This window comes from Engystomops pustulosus, chromosome 10 (genome assembly GCF_040894005.1).
Source record: "Engystomops pustulosus chromosome 10, aEngPut4.maternal, whole genome shotgun sequence".
NCBI classification, from domain to species: domain Eukaryota; kingdom Metazoa; phylum Chordata; class Amphibia; order Anura; family Leptodactylidae; genus Engystomops; species Engystomops pustulosus.
In genome coordinates this window covers 96899370-96917000 of record NC_092420.1, presented here as the reverse complement: position 1 = coordinate 96917000, position 17631 = coordinate 96899370, and positions in this window count along the sequence as shown.

Here is a 17631-nt window from a genome sequence, read left to right as displayed (position 1 = left end):
ATCAGACTTTTTAATAAATCTCTTCCATTAGACAGGTCTCTGCATGTACATCTACCTGTGTCTTCCCCTGTTCTCCCCATGCCACCCTCTGTATATATATATATACACAGCTTCCGCACTGCTCCCGGCCGTCCTCATGGCGTCACCCACTGTATCTCTCTCCTCACTGACAGACACAGGAAGGACTGAGCAGGATAAGTCATAACTCTCCTGCTGCAGCTTCTCCTATTCATCAGAGCTCAGACATGTAAACAAAAAGAAGCGCGGAGGGTCTGCACACAGCACAAAAGGAAGTAGCAGGACTGCTGAATAATAAGATGAACTTTCAGGGATTGTTATCAAAGCATTGAAAGGCACTTAGTAACTTATGTCAGGGTAAGGATCAATGTAACATGGAGAAAACCTTCCGAATTTAACTCTGAGACGCAGGTTCTTAGCAGAAACCCGATCCCGCACAACATTCTCAGGCCCTGAGGATCATTTTTTATGTTTATGCAGCCATCGTCTTGAGCTTTAACCAGATTTCACAGATTCTAGGCCCAGACTGTTCTCTGCCTTTGATATGTGGTTCTGGCTGACGGATTAGCGGGTTCCAGGACTCTACAGGATGAGAATTTTGGATTAAACCCATAATTACAAGAGAGCGGTGATGCCTCGGGGGAGGATGTAACACCTTAAATACTGCTGTAATGTCTGATTCAGTATCTGGATGGAACGTGGAGGAGAAGAATGAGAGACTCCCAGGCGGCCACAGAAATCCCATCAGAAACGAGTCAATATTCTCAGAGATAAGATGCAGATGAAGTGTGTGATTAATAACAGGGAGGCGAGAAGCTCAGCACCAGGGAAATCTCCCATCAGCCTCCATCCAGGGACATTACTCAGAGATCCATAGATTTGTCCCTCTGCCTGCTGTAATCTCACACGAGAGGGGGGGGGGGTGCTCCTGAACAGTGTAACAGCCTGCGAAGCTACAGCACAGAGGGGCTCTGGTAACTCCCCCAGAATTGGGGTGTTATCTGTCATACAATGCTTTTTTATTCTTTTTTTTTTGAGCTGCATTAAGGACAATGCAGCCTTCGGAGCAGCGCTCTAATAATCCATCATCATCCTACAAGGTAAAGGTCCGGTGCCTTCCTGTGGTTGAACATGTGGGAGATCTCTGTGATCCGTCTACAGAGGGACATGCGGCGCCAGTTCTGATTCGATTCCCTAATGCGACGGTCGGAGATTATTCAGCGCATGCGGACGCCTAAGTGATTCATTTACAGCCTCAAAATAAGCGTCTATAGTTGTATAGAACGGAACTACAACTCCCAGCATTTAATGGGCTTGTATCATACATTTTGGATGTGATTCCCTAATCTAATAAGTTCATTGTCATCTAGAGTGGAACTACAACTCCCAGCATTTAAGGTGCTGGTATCATTCATTTTGGATGTGATTCCTGATTGCACCGATTCCATCGTCGTATAGAGTGGAACTACAACTCCCAGCATTCAAAGGGTCGGCATTATAAATTTTGGATTTGATTCCCTATTCTAGTAAGTTCATAGTTGTCTAGAGTGGAACTACAACTCCCAGAATTTAAGGGTCCGGTATCATATATTTCGGATTCCATCGTCGTCTAGAATGGAACTACAACTCTCAGCATGTCTCAGCTCCCTTTCTCCAGTCATGGCATGCTGGGAGTTGTGGTTCCACACTGTGACGGAGCAGTATTTACACGTGTCTGCGTTCTATCAAGCGTCGTCCATCTTGTGTTTTATAATGCCGCGTCGCTCGCCCTCGGGATAAGATAACATGAGGGACGGTTATTTGCCGGATCGGATTGTGTGAGTAAACAAAGTAATTCCGATTTATCTCAGAGGAATCTGTGTTATGGAGTAATGGAGGCGTCTTGTGATGGAGAAGCTCCGGAGCGAGGAGACAATCCGCCTTGTGTCTGCGGATCACAGGGACATTCCTCCGCCTCCTCTTCTTCCTCCTCTTCTTCTCCCTCTTCTTCCTCGTCCTCTTCTTCCTCCTCCTCCTTCTCCTCCTCTTCTTCTTCCTTCACCTCTTCTTCCACTGCCTCTTCCTCCTGTTCTCCCTCTTCCTCTCCTTCTATCTCATCCTCCTCCTCCTCTTCTTCTTCTTCTTCCTCCTCCTCTTCTTCCTCTTCCTCTCCTTCTATCTCATCCTCCTCCTCCTTTTCTTCTTCTTCCTCCTCCTCCACTTCTTCCTCTTCCTCCTCCTCTTCTTCCTCCTTACTCCATGTCCTTCTTCTCCTCTTCTTTCTTCTCCTCCTTCTCTTCTTCCTCCTCCTGTTCATCTCCCTTCACCTCTTCTACCTCTTCCTCTTCCTCTTCCCCCTCCTCTTCTTGCTCTTCTTCTACCTCATCCTCCTCTTCCTCATCCTCCTTTTCCTCCTCCTCTTCTTCTTCCTCCTCCTCCTCTTCTTCCTCCTCTTCCTCCTCCTCCTTCTTATCCTCTTCTTCCTCCTCCTTCTCCTCCTCCTCTTCTTCTTCCTTCACCTCTTCTTCCTCTTCTTTTGCCTCATCCTCCTCTTCCTCTTCTTCTGCCTCATCCTCCTCTTCCTCATACTCCTTTTCCTCCTCCTCCTCTTTTTCCTCGTCCTCTCCTTCTACCTCCTCCTCCTTCTCTCCTTCCTCCTCCTCCTCCACCTCTTCTTCCTCTTCTTCTGCCTCATCCTCCTCTTCCTCTTCTTCTTCCTCCACCTCCTCTTCCTCCTCCTCTTCTTCTCCCTCCTCCTCCTCCTCCTCTCTTTCCTCCTCCTCTTTTTCCTCTTCCTCCCTCCTCCTCATCCTCCTTCTGCTCCGTCTCCCATGTGTGGTCTCTTTTATGGGATCGGTCACTTCCAGCTGTCGGCCAGCAGGTTCAAAAACATAAACTTTTCTCAGCGTTGCGTTGTAAACGCGCAGCGATGGCTCCTGGTAACACAACTGTTATCCTAACATTAAAGGGGAAGCTCAGCCCAGAGGGGGCACGGAGAGGACATCTGTCACCTGCTCCTTTAAGATGCCCCAATGCAAGTAAATTTGGAGACCACTATTTGCCCCCTGGAGGTGGAGCACATTAGTTCTATATATCAGTATTATTTCGGATGGCGGATATCTGGCAGTATTATATTGGCACTCTATGGCGCTATTATACAGGGATTTTGTGGCACTATTGTTTGGGTTTTGTATTGCGATATTATATTATGTAGAATCTGTATTGCAGTATTGTACGGGCTCCATATGGCACTAAAAGTAGGGGCGTAACTACAGTGGTGGCAGCCATGGCAGCCGCTATGGGACCCACAGTGTCACGGGGCCCCGTCATCCGACCTGACACAATAAAGAATGGAGGATGTGCACCATTATATCTATATTGTACTGCACATTGTCCAGCATAATATGTATATAACATATACTGTGATGTACAGTATATATTCGGGTCCGGCTGGAATTTATTAATGTAGTTCCTCCGACGTCCACCAGGTGGCGCTGCTGCGCTGAAGTTCTCTGGAACGCACTGGAATACACCGAGCCGGGCTGAGTGAAGGTAAGTGCAAGCTCCGCAACAGATTTTTTATTTTTTTTTAAATGCAGCGTTTTTTCCGAATCCGTCGGGTTTTCGTTCGGCCACACCTCCCGATTTCCATTGCGTGCATGCCAGCACCGATGCGCCAAAATCCGATCGCGTGTGCCAAAATCCCGGGGCAATTCAGGGGAAATCGGCGCAAATCGGAAATATTCGGGTAACACGCCGGGAAAACGCGAGTCGGGCCATTAGTAAATGACCCCCATTGTGCGGCACTATTATGATAACGCTGTATGGCAGTATTATTATTATGACAGGGTATTGCAGTATTACATAGTCTCTGGATGGCACTATTATGAGCATTTGCCTCCTACAAGGGTCTCCCCCAATTTTCCCCATAAGTTTGATATTTAGTAACTTTTAGTAAACTTTTTTGGGAACTTTTTGAAACTTTGTCTCAGAGCGTTCTCCTAGGGTTCCGGCACGTGCGGGGTTAACCCCCGGTGGTGCCCTCTATGGCCTCCTTGCAATGTCCTGACTCAGCCGGGGATGCCGCATAGTGTAAGTATTATGTGCAGGGCGCGCAGCACTTCATGTGCACTTGGCCCAGATAGAACTTATTTCATTCACCATATTTTATATCAAACGGATCCGAGAAAAAAAATCCGGGGGGAGGGGGGGGGGGGGCTCGGCGATCGCCAGGACATAAAACCGCATCTGCCTCGATCATCTTTAAAGAGAAGTTTAGATGCTTGTAAATCTATCTGCCCGGTGGATGCCAGTCCTGGAGGCTGCGAGCGCGGGGCAGGTGTCGGGGCAGATTCAGTTTCTTGCGTCTAATTTAAACTTAACACTGGACTCAAGCGGATAATCTCAATGTAAATAGCACATTGCACCCCCAGCCCCCCCCCCCCCCCCAAAAAAAAATCTTCACCCAACATCTGGACACCGAGCCCAAGCAAATGGCAAATCTTTGGCTCTTCTTAGCTTCTGCAACGTTGTCTGTTGTTCTCTGTTATCAGCCATTTGAAGGGAACCTGTCAGCAGGTGTGAACATACAGACTGCAGCCAGTGTTATGTATTGTCCCTGGAGAGATGTGTAATCAGACCTCACACTGCTGTGCTCTGTGCTCTCTGCAGCCAGTGTTATGTATTATCCCTGGAGAGATGTGTAATCAGACCTCACACTGCTGTGCTCTGTGCTCTCTGCAGCCAGTGTTATGTATTGTCCCTGGAGAGATGTGTAATCAGGCCTCACACTTCTGTGCTCTGTGCTCTCTGCAGCTAGTGCTATGCATTGTCCCTGGAGAGATGTGTAATCAGACCTCACACTGCTGTGCTCTGTGCTCTCTGCAGCCAGTGTTATGGATTGTCACCGGAGAGATGTGTAATCAGACCTCACACTGCTGTGCTCTGTGCTCTTTGCAGCCAGTGTTAGGCATTGTCCCTGATGAGATGTGTAATCATACCTCACACTGCTGTGCTCTGTGCTCTCTGCAGCCAGTGTTATGTATTGTCCCTGGAGAGATGTGTAATCAGACCTCACACTGCTGTGCTCCGTGCTCTTTGCAGCCAGTGTTAGGCATTGTCCCTGATGATATGTGTAATCAGACCTTTCTGTGTATTGTTAGTTGCAGCAGGACTGTGATATATGGATTCATATTCCAGGATTGTAACTTCATCAAGTTCACTGTGGTTGTGTCCTCACACTGCTGTGTGCTGTGCTCTCTGCAGACGTTGTTAGGTAATGACCCTGAAAAGACTTTTAATCATATCTTTATATATTTTGTTAGTAAAGACAGAACTGTGAAATATATGGAAGAGGACTTGCCTTGTGCTTCCCTCACTTACTTCTTACTTCTTAGCTGTGGGGCTGTGTAATTAAGAGAGCACAGAGCACAGCAGTGTGAGGACATCCCCCAGTGCACTTGGAGAAGCTACAATCCTGGAATATAAATCCATATATCACAGTCCTGCTGCTACTAACAACATACACAAAGGTCTGATTACACATCTCTCCAGGGACAATACATGGTCATATTATCAAATATCAGGATGGACATGGAATACATGGGGGGTCTACATCATTTACAGATAACTGGGGTCCCCCAGAATTGGAGCCACTAGTGGGAGGCAGCTCTAGAGTTAAGCCCCTGCACGGTGGCTCAGTGGTTAGCACTTCTGCCTTGCAGCGCTGGGGTCCTGGGTTCAAATCCCACCCAGGTCAACATCTGCAAAGAGTTTGTATCTTCTCTCCGTGTTTGCGTGGGTTTCCTCCGGTTTCCTCCGGTTTCCTCCCACACTCCAAAAAACATACTGTTAGGTTATTTAGCTTGTGAGTCCCATTAGGGACAGGGACCAATTTGTCAGGCTTTATGCAGCGCTGCGTAATCTGTGTGCGCTATATACATATAGATATATTATATGACCCCTATAGACATGGCTTGTGCTCAGGAGAACGTCAGGACACCCCAAACATTAGGCGTCTTGTGTAACATCTCCGTGTCTGAGTTGCTCTGTTACTGCCTCTTCCTCCAGGGGTCCCCCTTATCCTAGGGGACGCGCACTCACTATTGTGTCCCCGGCCAATCCCTGGTGATCCTTGGTTATATGAGGATAATGGACCCAGTTCTCCGCTCTGCGTCTCGGATCCCCCTTGTTGATCTTGTCTTGCCCCTGACTCGGCTTATGCTCCCTGCTCTGATCGAAAGCCGCACTTTCGTCGGGTTTCCGTTTTGCACCGAATTGCCCCGGGCTTTTGGCGCACGCGATCGGATTGTGCCGCAACGGCGCCGGCTTTCACGCGACAGAAATCGGGAGGCGTGGCCATCGGACAACCCCAGGGATTCGGACAAACCGCGGAATTTAAAAAAGCTTTTGTGTCGCAACATCAGCACTTACATGCACCGGGAAGAAGAAGGTGAACTCCGGCGGACCTCGGCGCAGCAGCGACACCTGCAGGATATCGGGCGCACGGACCTTAGTGAATCCACGGACCAGACCCGAATCCACGTCGCACAACGCACCGCAGGATCGCGACGGGACCGGGTAAGTAAATCTGCCCCAGTGTACCTGCCGCCCCATAACTGGGTGCCATAGCCCACATGGTCGTGTGCATGAGACCCTGTCACTTCAAGAGGTAGCAACCCAGAGGTCTCCCTACAGCAGATTCTTGTATAGGGGTTACAGGGTGAGCACCGGATGACACAAATAGCTGCATATTACACTTGGTATATTATAATGTGGCAGATTCCCCTAGATGGGGTCCTGCTGCCTCCTGTCAGGGTTATTATCCTCCTGTAATGTTTATGAGCGGCCGCTGTTCCCTGATATCCACTCGGAGACTAAAGAGAGGAAGCAAATGTTTGCATTCTCCATTAATTAGCTCCTGCGATCATTGCTGCGGTGGATACAGTATACGGCCGGTGAGTGAGGGGCTTCAGCAAGTGTCACCCACCAGCGGCTGCACCTCCAGGCCTGACCCCGCAGGTCACATGTCACACGGAGAGGTCGCCGCAGGCCCCATATAGCATAGATCTGCTGTGTACACTGTGACAGGATCATGTTCCCGCTAATGTCCCATCTATCCGCAGACATTTGTCACATTTCCCTCTTTATATATTCATTTTAATTGGATTCTTACCGTGAAATGAAATGACTTTTACGCCCGTCCCTTTAATAATATTTCATTAAGATTGGAAACCAATGACAACGGCAGAATCGAAGGTCCCCGGATGGACTGATGCTAAATGATGCATTTCCAGGAAAATTCAATGGGACCGGACAAGTCCTGAATTTCTATATTTCATAGAGGATACATCTTTCAGAAAATTCGCATAGTACAAAGCTTCTGCATTTACATTAAATATCATTGGGTGGGACTGGGACCCCAACATCTACAAGACCAACATCTGCCCCCCAGCAGCACCAGGGACCATAGGAAGGACTTACTGCCACTATGGATGTTTATGGGCCTTGCATCCTAATAATAGGTGGTGTAGTCCTTTAAAAATGGAACAAACATTCTATAGATAAAATTGCATGATGGTACATCCCAAATAAATCCAGAATATTCCAGCTTTCACTTTAGAAGCACAATAGAAATTCCATTGACAAGTTTTAGTTACTATTAGTAATGTATTCCTGTAAGGACAGGCTCCACATATTATAGATTTATGTAAGAATATATAATGCAAAGTTGCAAGATGGTGGAATTACACAGAGACTTCCCAGAGGATGAGGATTTCCATTTATACACCAAGTCTGGCACAAGATTTCATGTTCTGGAACCAGATTTCCTGGCACCGTCCTTACTACTTTGCTTAATAACATTGGATTCTACTGGCGTTTGGGACAATATGATACATAATCTATCGATCTGTGATTGAACATATAAAGCACCTTTATAAGGAAGCCTCTCAGTCTTCATATTGGGGTACAATGATACGACACTTAAGGGTTCGGTCTCTGATAAAACCGGATATAAACCTGTGTTGAAACATAAAACACAAAGTTGCACGATGGTGCAACCCACATAAAAATACACACTCTAGACATGACTTGTATATGTTAGTTCTTCATATACTGAACCCAGGGCCATCTAATAACATAATGGGTCCTACTGATGTTGGTGGTGTCCTTAAAAAACTGACTAAAGTTACTATAACACACACCACAAACTTGCATCATGGCACTTCGTTAAAATTTCTTTGTGTACCCCATACTTAACTAATGCTGTTGTTTTCCTCTGTTATTTAGACTCCTGTTAAAATGTTTGTTAAAGGATTAAAAAAAACTCTTGATCTATGTTGGAATTAATAACACAAAGTTGCATGATGGTGAACCCAAAGACGCAATCCAAAATGTCTCTCATTTCTTCAGGATATGAAACCTATGCTCAATTACCTTTGGTCCTATAGGGCAGTGGTGGCTAACCTATGGCACTGGTGCCGGAGGTAGCACTCGGAGCCCTTTCTGTGGGCACTGAGGCCATCACCAGAGATGACTCCAGGTATCTTCCTGCAGTCCCAGACAGCCCAGGACTTGCTGTGCACAGAGCTATTTTAAAGTGACAGCTCAACCTGGGACTATTTTCTGCTGTATTGGTGTCCTCAGGTGCTGGTATCAATGAAAACTGTGACAGAGCAGGGAGTATAAATCATAAATTACATTTCTGTGTTGGCACATAAATAAGTGGGACTTGGTTGTAGTTTGGGCACTCGGTCTCTAAAAGGTTTGCCATCACTGCTATAGGGGTTAGTTCTCTTCTGTTGATCTCTGTGGGAACTTATAACACAAAGTTGCATGATGGCGCACCCATTGGAATAATACAAAGACCTCATAGGCTCCATACAGGATTCAAAATGTGTCTGCGTGTCTCAAGTCTCCTTCTCACCATATACAGTCACGGATAAATAGCCGACTCAGCGTTTCCATAACTTTCCCATCTGCAAAAAAGACAAAAGCACTGGGTGTAACAGACCCTTCCCCCGCCCCCTTGTTACTTTGTATCATTTACTGTAAAGATTATTATTTTACAAATCTCCCACCACTAGTGAATCATAACCAATATTAATATCTGCAGCATGGTACACAGGCGCCCACTTTTCCCCCCAGACATAATGGGGCTCATTGTAGATGAAAGCCGCCAGTAGGCGCCCGGGACCCGACTGCTGAGGGTTTACAGAACAGATATTTCTTTCTGGATGTGATGATGATGATAACAAGTGGGTCCTGGAGTCTCGGAAAGGCCTGACTCTGAGATCACACATCCCACACGCAGGGTGTTATGTACATTCAGCCACAAACCCCCCATTATGGCCGAGATGAAACAATTGTCTTTATGATCCCGGAGAGAACAATGCGCCGGTTATAAGACGCCCGAGGTGTCTGGACACAGACTGGAGCAAGACTGGACCTCTCCAGGACATCCAATACATTGTACTGTATGATAGAAATACATTGTACTGTATGATAGAAATTACAGGAAGATCTCAAGATCAATTATTATTGAATTTTTCTGTGACCAAATTTGAAAAGAATTCAGAAAGGGTTAAAAAAATGTAACAAAGTAACAACAAACAATAAAAAATGTATCTATTTATCATCTATCAATTTATATTGTATCTATCCGTCTCATATCTAATTATCGTCCGGCTGTATACACTATGTAGCCGTGACCCTCGGTGCCGTATACACTGTGTAGTCCCAAATTGTGTTGCAAGACAATGCACTTACATGCATCGGGAAGAAGAAGGTGAACTCCAGGGACCTGAGCGGGGTAGTGACACATGCAGGATATCGGGCGCATGATCTTAGTGACTCCCCGCACAGCGCATTATACACGGACAATGCACTTACATGCATCGGGAAGAAGAAGGTGAACTCCGGGGACCTGAGCGGGGAAGTGACACATGCAGGATATCGGGCGCATGATCTTAGTGACTCCCCGCACAGCGCATTATACACGGACAATGCACTTACATGCACCAGGAAGAAGAAGGTGAACTCCGGGGACCTGAGCGGGGAAGTGACACATGCAGGATATCAGGCGCACGATCCTAGTGACTCCCCGCACAGCGCATTATACACGGACAATGCACTTACATGCACCAGGAAGAAGAAGGTGAACTCCGGGGACCTGAGCGGGGAAGCGACACATGCAGGATATCGGGCGCAGGATCTTAGTGACTCCCTGCACAGCGCATTATACACGGACAATGCACTTACATGCACCAGGAAGAAGAAGGTGAACTCCGGGGACCTGAGCGGGGAAGCGACACATGCAGGATATCGGGTGCAGGATCTTAGTGACTCCCCGCACAGCGCATTATACACAGACAATGCACTTACATGTACCAGGAAGAAGAAGGTGAACTCCGGGGACCTGAGCGGGGAAGCGACACATGCAGGATATCGGGCGCATGAGCTTAGTGACTCCCTGCACAGCGCATTATACACGGACAATGCACTTACATGCACCAGGAAGAAGGAGAACTCCGGGGACCTGAGCGGGGAAGCAACACATGCAGGATATCGGGGGCAGGATCTTAGTGACTCCCCGCACAGCGCATTATACACGGACAATGCACTTACATTCACCAGGAAGAAGAAGGTGACCTCCGGAGGACCTGAGCGGGGAAGCGACACATGCAGGATATCAGGCGCACGATCTTAGTGACTCCCTGCACAGCGCATTATACACGGACAATGCACTTACATTCACCAGGAAGAAGAAGGTGACCTCCGGAGGACCTGAGCGGGGAAGCGACACATGCAGGATATCGGGCGCATGAGCTTAGTGACTCCTCGCACAGCGCATTATACACGGACAATGCACTTACATTCACCAGGAAGAAGAAGGTGAACTCCAGAGACCTGAGCGGGGAGGCGACACATGCAGGATATCGGGTGCAGGATCTTAGTGACTCCTCGCACAGCACATTATACACAGACAATGCACTTACATGCACCAGGAAGAAGAAGGTGAACTCCGGGGACCTGAGCGGGGAAGCGACACATGCAGGATATCGGGTGCAGGATCTTAGTGACTGCCTGCACAGCGCATTATACACGGACAATGCACTTACATGCACCGGGAAGAAGAAGGTGAACTCCGGGGACCTGAGTGGGGAAGCGACACATGAAGGATATCGGGAGCACAATCTTAGTGACTCCCCGCACAGCGCATTATACACGGACAATGCACTTACATGCACCAGGAAGAAGAAGGTGAACTCCGGGGACCTGAGTGGGGAAGCGACACATGAAGGATATCGGGAGCACAATCTTAGTGACTCCCCGCACAGCGCATTATACACGGACAATGCACTTACATGCACCAGGAAGAAGAAGGTGAACTCCGGGGACCTGAGTGGGGAAGCGACACATGAAGGATATCGGGAGCACAATCTTAGTGACTCCCCGCACAGCGCATTATACACGGACAATGCACTTACATGCACCAGGAAGAAGAAGGTGGACTCCGGGGACCTGAGCGGGGAAGCGACACATGCAGGATATCGGGGCAGGATCTTAGTGACTCCCCGCACAGCGCATTATACACGGACAATGCACTTACATGCACCAGGAAGAAGAAGGTGAACTCCGGGGACCTGAGCGGGGAAGCGACACATGCAGGATATCGGGTGCAGGATCTTAGTGACTCCTCGCACAGCACATTATACACAGACAATGCACTTACATGCACCAGGAAGAAGAAGGTGAACTCCGGGGACCTGAGCGGGGAAGTGACACATGCAGTATATCAGGCGCACGATCTTAGTGACTCCCCGCACAGCGCATTATACACGGACAATGCACTTACATGCACCAGGAAGAAGAAGGTGAACTCCAGGGACCTGAGCGGGGAAGTGACACATGCAGGATATTGGGTGCAGGATCTTAGTGACTCCCCGACCAGCGTATTATACACAGACAATGCACTCACATGCACCAGGAAGAAGAAGGTGAACTCCGGGGACCTGAGCGGGGAAGCGACACATGCAGGATATCGGGCGCACGATCTTAGTGACTCCCCGCACAGCGCATTATACACGGACAATGCACTTACATGCACCGGGAAGAAGAAGGTGAACTCTGGGGACCTGAGCGGGGAAGCGACACATGCAGGATATCGGGTGCAGGATCTTAGTGACTCCCCGCACAGCGCATTATACACGGACAATGCACTTACATGCACCGGGAAGAAGAAGGTGAACTCCAGGGACCTGAGCGGGGAAGCGACACATGCAGGATATCGGGTGCAGGATCTTAGTGACTCCTCGCACAGCACATTATACACAGACAATGCACTTACATGCACCAGGAAGAAGAAGGTGAACTCCAGGGACCTGAGCGGGGAAGCGACACATGCAGTATATCAGGCGCACGATCTTAGTGACTCCCCGCACAGCACATTATACATGGACAATGCACTCACATGCACCAGGAAGAAGAAGGTGAAGTCCAGGGACCTGAGCGGGGAAGCGACACATGCAGGATATCGGATGCAGGATCTTAGTGACTCCCCGCACAGCGCATTATACACAGACAATGCACTTACATGCACCAGGAAGAAGAAGGTGAACTCCAGGGACCTGAGCGGGGAAGCGACACATGCAGGATATCGGGCGCACGATCTGACTCCCCACACAGCGCATTATACACAGACAATGCACTTACATGCACCGGGAAGAAGAAGGTGAACTCTGGGGACCTGAGCGGGGAAGCAACACATGCAGGATATCGGGTGCAGGATCTTAGTGACTCCCCGCACAGCGTATTATACACAGACAATGCACTCACATGCACCAGGAAGAAGAAGGTGACCTCCGGAGGACCTGAGCGGGGAAGCGACACATGCAGGATATCGGGTGCAGGATCTTAGTGACTCTCCGCACAGCGCATTATACACAGACAATGCACTTACATGCACCTGGAAGAAGAAGGTGAACTCCAGGGACCTGAGCGGGGAAGCGACACATGCAGGATATTGGGCGCACGATCTTACTCCCCACACAGCGCATTATACACGGACAATGCACTTACATGCACCAGGAAGAAGAAGGTGAACTCCGGGGACCTGAGCGGGGAAGCGACACATGCAGGATATCAGGCGCAGGATCTTAGTGACTCCCCGCACAGAGCATTATACACAGACAATGCACTTACATGCACCAGGAAGAAGAAGGTGAACTCCGGGGACCTGAGCGGGGAAGCGACACATGCAGGATATCGGGTGCACGATCTTAGTGACTCCCCGCACAGCGCATTATACACGGACAATGCACTTACATGCACCAGGAAGAAGAAGGTGAACTCCGGGGACCTGAGCGGGGAAGCGACACATGCAGGATATCGGGCGCATGATCTTAGTGACTCCCTGCACAGCGCATTATACACGGACAATGCACTTACATGCACCAGGAGGAAGAAGGTGAACTCCAGGGACCTGAGCGGGGAAGTGACACATGCAGGATATCGGGCGCATGATCTTAGTGACTCCCCGCACAGCGCATTATACACGGACAATGCACTTACATGCACCAGGAGGAAGAAGGTGAACTCCAGGGACCTGAGCGGGGAAGCGACACATACAGGATATCGGTCACACGATCTTAGTGACTCCCCGCACAGCGCATTATACACGGACAATGCACTTACATGCACCAGGAAGAAGAAGGTGAACTCCGGGGACCTGAGCGGGGAAGCTACACATGCAGGATATCGGTCACACGATCTTAGTATATAAGGATGGGTTGGCTAGATTCTACGGGCGCTGACCACCGACTGAGAGTATCAGCGAATGTATCACCAGTGATACATTCGCTGATACTCTCAGTCGGTGGTCAGCGCCCGTAGAATCTAGCCAACCCATCCTTATATATTGTATACCGCTGACTCCGCTTCTTGGAATTGGCGTCTTCGTTTTTGGGCTAGAGGAGCAGCAGACCGGGACCGCGTCCATTCCCTTGCTACCCTGTTAAAGGGCTTGATGCATACTAGCCAAGGTGGCTAATGGTGAGCACCCAATTTGGGACTTTCTTTACATTCACTAATTGCCTTACGATATCACCCGAGGCGCCGCCCTCCGTTGTCTCTGTTTTTTGTCTTTATTTTTTTTTACATGATCTTAGTGGCTCCCCGCACAGCGCATTATACACGGACAATGCACTTACATGCACCAGGAAGAAGAAGGTGAACTCCGGTGGACCTGAGTGGGGAAGCGACACATGCAGGATATCGGGTGCACGATCTTAGTGACTCCCCGCACAGCGCATTATACACGGACAATGCACTTTTGGTAAACTCCTCCGGACGGGTAAGTAAATGTGCCCCATTAAATTGACTGGGTGACATGTAATACCACATTTCTCCTGCAGAGGCCACTGTAGCTTCAGTTCCCCCAACCGAACCTGTGACGATCATTTGAGCACCAGCGGCTCCTCCCCCTTGTACATTACCAGTGTTTAGGCCTCACATCACACATATGAGATGCTACTGCCTCCCTTCAATGTGATTAACTTTTCCTCCGTTATAATATTAGTTGTGATGATTTTGGAAGCAAATCTATTGGTACCGCTTGATATCTTGGTGACCACAAGGTCCATCTCCTCACAGTCCCTTGGACTCTCCGCCCCGATCCTTCTAAAGACACTAAAAAAACCATTCAGATGAAAATGGGCCAATAATAATAATAATAATAATACATTTTCTGATGACACAATAGGATAAGAGGCTGCACAATTTTTTGTTCAATTATGAACTATAAAAATGGATTTACATTCCAAGATAGTAGGTTCCTCAAATGCACAAGGGGAAATATGTCCTAACACTGCTGTGCTCTGTGCTCTCTGCATTAAGCGTCTCCACAGCCGCTTCCCACTACTCTGAGTGACTGCTGTAGTGTTTAACCAAAGGTCCTTAACACTGGCTGCTGTCCTGCACGGTCACAGCTGCTGACAGGTTCCCTTTAACACACACACAGTTTAGATGAGAAAAGAATTGATACTTTCATGTATCCGTTTCATTTGCAGATAATCCAAACACTTTGGTTCTTTACACTTGAGGCTTTGTAGATGTACAGTGAATGTATCACAAGGTCCTCCCTCCTGTCACACGGCGGAGACGACTCGTTTTCTTGTTTAGTAAGAGTTTTTATTCGGCCATTCCTCTTCGGCTTCTGTGTAATCTATGAATTTTATTGGCAGCGACGTCTCGATATTGATAAGTTTGTGGCGTCCGGCCGCTGCACAAGATGATGAGATCAGCAGGTGCCTCCGTACACTCACTAGTTATTACTACCGCGGCCTTGGACGCGTCACACGTACAACACGGAGGGGCCCTCCCCCGCCTGATGGATGAGCGTTTGTAGATTTATAACATTGATAACAGAAGAGGAAGAGGAAAGGAAGGTGATCGGACGCCAGCGACACGCGGTATATACATGGATTTATTATATTAATAGATAGAGAATTTAAATACGGACAAAATTTATGACTCATTTGTATATTAAAAAATTTAATTTTGAACTAATCCATGTTATTTAGAAAAAAAAACTGGAAGCAAATCTACAAAGGAAATCTCCCATCAGAATCCATCCTAACAAACCCAGGACCAGGACTGTGGTGATCGTCTTATATCCGTTATCCATGGCCTCCTTCCTTCTAAAAATCAACTTTTTAATTATGCTAATGAGCCACAAGGGCTGTGGGTTCGTTACCAGGGCCCCTCTGTGCTGTAGCTTGACAGGCTGTTACACTGTTACACAGGCTGTCTCATCCTCGCCCAAGTTACCCCAGCACTTTCACCCTCCCTCTGCCTGGTGTAATCTCACACAGTTTTAGGGGTGAAGTGCTCCTGCACAGTGTAACAGCCTGTGAAGCTACAGCACGGTGAAGAGCTGGTAACACCCCTCCTGAGCCCTTCTAGTTTATTAGCATAATTATGAAAGTTGATTTTAGAAGGAAGGAGACCATGGATAACAAATATAAGAAGATACCACAGTCCCGGTGCCTGGATCTATCAGTAATGTCTCAGGATGGATTGTGATGGGAGATTTCCCACAATATCCATGCAGCGCCCCCCACAGGAGATGCAAAGAATTACACATTGTCCATTTAAAGGGCATCTACCACCAGGATGAAGAACTGTATGCAAATGAGCCTGAGGAACTCCAGGCTCCATAGGTGTTAATGGAGCCTGGAGCCCCTAAGGCTCATTTGCATACAATTCTTCATCCTGGTTGTAGATGTCCTGTAAATTAAACTGACCCCCTATACAAAATATGGATGTGCAACGTCTTCCAGAGCACCAAAAATATCTGGATGTACAAAAAGCTGTGAGCGGGGAAAAAAATTTAATTTAAAAAAAAAAAAAAATCTAAATAATACATTTTATTTTGTAACTTAATATATTCTGATATTTTACAAGGTTATATTTTTGTTATTATGTAGAGGTTCTGTCACATGCCCAGACATCAGGTGGCAACAACCTTCAAAGCTCCAGCAACTACAACTCCCAGCAGGCACCCGTCTCATCCGTTTTCACAGAACTTCCACAGAATTACAATTTTTTAGTGCGTTTTGGCTAAAAATGCCTTATTGTTATAATTCTTTATTCCATATCCATATGGATTCCATATTCTAAAAAAAAAAAAAAAAATTATAAAAAAAATGTAAAATAATTACCTAAAAATTCTTTCTAAATATAATGTGCTGTATTTTTCTGGTCCCTCCTGTGCTACATGACAAGGGCAATAAGAAACTCTGATAAATGGGTAGAAAATAATCCCACAGCAGATAATAATAAGACATAACGAGCCGATAACAGATGAAGAAGATGAATGAGAAGGTGCAGCCCATGTATTACAGCCGGAGCTGTGCCCCATGTGACCTCTTAGTCCGTGATCAATATCCAATCCATTGTGGAATACGGTCACACTACATTAGGATTTTTCAATATGATCCGCTCCATTATTAGCCTCCTGCTGCAGGGACTGAACTATTACCCCTGTGGGGGGGGGGGGTACAACACCCCTATTAGAGACTAGGAGGCCCTCAATGGGCTCCAAGCCTTACCCCAAAATTTTAGAAGGGTGCCAGTGACCTTTAAGACCCCCTGCAAAGTCAAGTTGAGAAATTTGAGCATCAGAGTGAAAATACATATAACTTATTTCTCTTGAACAATTAAAGGGATGGTCCAGGGGTTAAAAAAACATGGCTGCATTCTTCCATAAACAGCTCCACACCTGACCACTCCATTCATCTCTATATAGCCAGGGTGCAATACAAACCATGATCAGGTGTGGCGCTGTTTGCAGTGATGTTTTTGCAACCTCTGGACAACCCCTTTAAGACTTTAGGGGGGACTGTGCGGAAAATGATCTAATAATACCCTATCAGTATGTTGTGAAGCAGATGCCCCAGTGCGGTGGCATCATCCAGAAAAATCAACCTTAAAGTGAGATTAAGTGGAAGGTATAAAGTCACAGAGGTGGAGAGTCCATTGCTGAAGTCAAGCTCTCCCTGCGCCTCAGAACGTCCCCCACAATACACAAGACTTCTGTAGAACCAGTTAGTTATGTCCCTGGACGCAGAACCA